General features: G+C 41.9%; 1 pseudogene; it reads right to left on the reverse strand.

The window, feature by feature from the left end:
- Positions 1–2,472: 2,472 nt before the first annotated feature.
- On the reverse strand, positions 2,473–2,591 carry LOC111731389 (annotated as a pseudogene).
- Between the last annotated feature and the right edge of the window lie 2,692 nt (positions 2,592–5,283).

Consider the following 5,283-nt stretch of genomic DNA (forward strand, 5'->3'; position numbering starts at 1 on the left):
GCTCCCCTGGGCTTGATAACAAGAACTTTACTGAGACTCAGTTTCTCCTCTATAAAATAGGGATAACTTCTACTTTGCAGGATTAATATGAGCACCAACTGAGTGTTAAGTACAGTTTTTAATACAGTAAATAATAAATGCTAGCTACCTTCTCTCTAGATCTTTTGGCTTGTGTGGGTGGCTCACCTGTCTCTTTAGTGTCACAGAGATTGCACCCAACCTTCGTAGTGCCTCTTCATTCCCTGATGACCAAGCACTATGAGCTTGCCCCTGCTCCAGGATCAGCCCGTGCTCACCCACCAGAGACTGGTGGCATCTGTGGTGGTACCATTCTGCTGCTAAAGCCTCTGTCCCTGGTGCAGCCAGGTCTGAGAAGACCAACATTTTCCTAACCCTCTTTGCAGCCAAACACACTGGATGGAATGAGCTTTTTTTTGCTGAGAGTTTGTTGTTGTTGTTGACTATGAACATTCATTAAAAGCTGGCGATGGACCGGAAGCTGTGCTCAGCATCTTATATAGGAAGGTATTTATATCAGTTTATCATTTCTGAGATGCGTTTTTCAAAATTGCAGCGTATCTAAAACTGGCGTCTTATCAGTGTCAGCCAGGCAGCTATCATCGCTTGTGTGTGCAAATCGAGCATGCTCTTCATATTGTTATCATTCCTGTTGAGTAATACATGTTGTAATTCTACATATATTAAATGTACATGCTGCTTAAGATGTCTTCAAAAAAGGTTATACTCTGATTTCGTATTTGTCCTCTTTTTGGCTCACCCACCCTACTGTCAAGCTATTGGTTATCCAGTCTCTGAGTGTGGAGTCAGGAAGAAAGAGCTGAGTGGTGGCTGCTTTTTTGTGGGAGCCCACTGCTTCTCCATGTAATGTTTCATTAACTCTTTCATGATGAAGGCCTGTTCCCTGCGGGGAGAATTTACAGCATCCCAGGAGAACTGTCTGAAACTGCTGCGTGGTGGTGGCACATGTTACGTCTTACAGCAGAAGTGGGTTCCCAGGCCCCGTGCTGCACAGTCAGGCAGCTCTTCTCAGTCCCATGTGCTTCTCTGAGGCCAGAAATCTGGTCTCCAACTACTGTTTCTCTTCCAAGATTAGTAATTAACTTTCCAGGATTAGAAGAAGAGACTATCTTTTACCTTTAATTAATTGTTGAAAGAATAGAGTTCTTTCTACCAAAAGGAAAAAAAGAGGGAATAAAATATTTGAATGAGGGAACAAAGAAGCAAAAGAAAGGTAATTTAAAACTCATTCTCTTCACCCTAGTCTTTAAAAGTTTTTGTTGGGTATTATGAGGTTTGATGTCAGCCCTTACAGGGCGGGGGTGGGGGGTAGGAGAGATGTGTTACTCAAAATAAACTGCCTCCAGATTGTTTTCCCAAGGCAGTTATTTTTTTAAAAATTTAAATGTCATTCTGGTTAAGTTTTTTTAAAAATAAAGATTATAAAAAAATGCTTCTTAATTCACAGTAGGTTAGGGATAAGATTGAGGTACTAGGCACGTTAGAATCTTGAGGGAGATTTCCTTTAAAAAACAAGTTGGTATCATTTTTATTGAGAAAATGAGAGAAATGCGTTGTTTTCACATTACATACTGGAGAGTTTGAAAAAAAATCCTGTCTGATGAGGATATTCAGAGGAACAGGGTTTAATAATTGAGACACATGCCCTCAAAATCTTAGAGGAACAGTAGATTCTCCTGGTTATCAAATAAGGCAATGAGATTTAGAAGGCTGAAAAGTGTTGTGTTAGAGAAATGTAGAGTTTCCTAAAAAGGCAGAATGGGGAAAGCTGGAGTAGGACTCGGGAACATTTCTGTGGGTTCATGAAGAGAGGATTCAGGGAGTGGCAGGCAGCAAGTGCCAAGGTCACAGAAAGATGAATCATAATTGCCAAGGTTTACTGTCGTCTAGATTTCTGTTTATAATTTTGCAGTAAGTCCCTTCAAGGACGGGAAAAAAATCCCATAAAATTGAACACATAAAATGAAAACTTACGCATAGCAAAAAAATATCAAAACAAAATCGGATGACAAATGACAACACATTTATCAAAGGGTAGATAGATTTCTTTAGAATAAAATGTTTTAGAAAATAATAAAAACATGAACAATCCCAAAGAAAAAAATTGGCAAAGGATATTGTTAGCAGGAAATTCACAGGAAAAATACATAAATATACATGGTCAACAACTATATGAAAAAATGCTTATATTTTCATCCATCAGATTAGCAAAGGTTGAAATTGTTTGATAACCCAGTATTGTCAAGAATGTAGGGTGCTCTCATCCACTGTTAGTGGGAGAGTAAGTTGATTCACATTCTTGAAAGCCAAAGAGAATGCCTTAATGTGCATATCTTTTTTTTTTTTTTTTTTTAAAGGTTAGGCAACCCTTGGTTGACCTCACAGATTGCAAGGACCTTTGTCAGCTTACAATCTCTTATTTTTTATTTTTCATGCCTATAGCACCTGGTCTTCCTAGGTGGTCTCCCATCCAAGTACTAATCAGGCCCGACCCTGCTTAGCTTCTGAGATCAGACAGGATCGGGCTTGTTCAGAGTGGGATGGCCGTAGACTGCATATCTTTTAACTCAGTTAAATTCTATGTATCAGGGCAAAGCATTTGCATATGTGAGCAAAGCATATGCACAAGTCTATTTCATTGCAACTTTTTCATTATGGAAAAGTGGAAAGTACAATAGAGGACAGACAAATTATGAAATGGCCATTAATGGAATCTGATAACAGCTGTTAAAAATAACGAGGCAGATGTGTACATATTGATTTGGAAAGCTCTGTGAGACATAGTAATTGAACAACTGCGTTTAGCGTAATGCTATATTTTGTTAAAAAAGATTGCAGTCTGTACTGAAATTGAAGCCAGTATGGATGTAAATACGTATACACTTGTAGAGGCATAGAGCACTTTGAAAGCATACAGAAGCTGCTGTTGATGACGATTACCTTTGGAGAATGGACCCAGGAGTGAGGGAACATGAACATTTACTTTTTAGTTTATAATCTTTCTCTTTGTAATTCTTTTACTGTGAACGTGTATTGCTTAAAATTTTTTTAGTGAGTTTTTTATTTGTAATTGTGATAACATTATATTTACCATCTTAACTATTTCTAAGTATACGGTTCAGTAGCGTTAAGTATATTCACATCGTTATGCAACCAGTCTCATGTTGCAGAACTGAAACTTTATGCCCATTAAACAATTCTCCATTTGCCCCCTAGCCAAGCCCCTGGTAACCACCATTCTATTTTCTGCTTCTATGAATTTGACTACTTTAATTACCTCATAAAGTGGAATCGTAAAATATTTGTCTTGTGTTTCTTTTATTTCACTTAGCATAATGTCCTCAAGGTTCATCCGTGATGTAGCGTGTGTCATAATTTCCTTCCTTTTTAAGGTTGAATGATATTTCATTGTCGTATAGACCACATTTTGTTTATCGGTTCATTGGTTGATGGTCACTTGGGTTGTTTCCACCTCTTGGTTGTTGTGAATAGTGTGTCTATGAACATGAATGTGCAAATATCTCTTCGAGATCCTTCTTTCAATTCTTTTGGATATATACCCAGAAGCGGGCTTTAAAGAGGTTTTTAAAAAGTGTTTAACCAATGAATTCACCTGTAGTAGTAGAAGTGGTATTAGGAAGACACTCTGTGGACTAGTTGAGAGGAGTAGTCTGAGTAGTCTGAGGCCAGGGTTTTCTTTACTTTACCGGCCTCCTGGGGGCTTAGCAGTTTCATTCCTGCCCCCTGAGCCTTTCCCTTACACAGTCAGGAGGGGCCTTAGCAGGTTTGTGAACCCATTGCTCCCTGCCTGCTCCTGCCTGCATTAATTCGGCACATTTCTCTAGCTCCCTGAAGGAAGAGGTGCTGTGGCAGCATTTAATTAGCCACCGTGAGCATGCTTTCCCAAGGACATGACTTATTTCTTAGCCAGCTGTTGCCAGTTGCTTCCTAGCAACATGCAGCGCCCACATCTGATTGCTTCTCTCCAGACAAGGGGAGTGCTTGGTCCACCTGCTGTCATAGCCCGGGAGGGGTGGGGGTGGGGGTGCAACCCTGGGCCTAGGGCTGATTCTTCAGAGAAGATGAGGGTTCTGAACCTGTTACTCCTGCAAAGCCGGATATGGTTCTAAAACCTTTTGACTCTTGAACTACCTACCCTACCCCTCTCCTTCAAGTTTATGATTAAAGCAGACAAAAAGAATGTCACCATCTATAACACAGACAGAGCAACATGGTCTAGAATAGTCCTCTGGGATTGTTAGGTACACTCAACAGCCTTTCGGGAAGAGAGAATGATCTCACCCCACAGTAGGTAGAGGCTACCTTTCAGAATGCGGGTGTGTGTGGGGGGCCCTGTGAACACCCTGTCTTGGGCAAAGGGAAAGGAAAGCCTCATCTCAAGTGGCTTGCTAACTGGTCTGGGTTTCCAGGGGCTTTGGGAAAAGAAAGAGGGAAGGAAGAAAGCAGCAGCAGCCACCACCCTGACTCTGAACTTGCCATTCCTCAAGGGCTCTGGCAGAGGGATGCTCAGGGACCAGACTACATACAGACTCCGATTCATTTCAAATGCTGCTTCTGCAGGGGCTGCAAACTGGACATTTTGAGATGAGGTGCTGCTCAGTGACATGCTGTGTTTGGCATACATGGTGTTCTCATAGTGTTGAAGATCTGTAAAAAATCCTGCTTTTCTGTGTTGCTGTCAGGAGGCCCACAGTCTCACATTGGGGTCCATTTGGATTGGGTGCGTGTGTCTCTGGCTTGTATAACCCCACTCCGTTCATCCAGGGGCATGTCTGATGTATGTGGCCCCTTCTACAGCCGCGGTGATAAGTAAGTGAGGCTGTGTCTGCAAGAGATCCCTTGTATTTACTCATTCATTCTATTTACTCATTCATTCTATTCCACAAATAGTTCTTGAGCTTCTTCTGAGAATCAGAGCCTGAGCTATTGAAAGGACCAGTAGATGTGTCTTCGCAGTCCTGAGTTATGGATCAGGTGCAGAGGCAGATAAGGAAACAGGCTGAGGGGTTCGCTGAGAGCAGGTGATAGATGGTGTGCAAGGGGCCAAGGGTGCAGAGACCCCGGGCACCTGACCTAGACTGGTAGGTTCATGGAAGGCTTCGGGCAGAGATGTCACCTGAGTGGGATTCTGAAGAACGATGAGAGGCGTTTACCTGGCGATACGAGTGGAGAGGAATGGGAAAGGGAAGGGAAGGGAAGGGGCCTCCATCCAGAGGTGTGGAG

This window comes from Pteropus vampyrus, unplaced genomic scaffold (genome assembly GCF_000151845.1).
Source record: "Pteropus vampyrus isolate Shadow unplaced genomic scaffold, Pvam_2.0 Scaffold368, whole genome shotgun sequence".
NCBI classification, from domain to species: domain Eukaryota; kingdom Metazoa; phylum Chordata; class Mammalia; order Chiroptera; family Pteropodidae; genus Pteropus; species Pteropus vampyrus.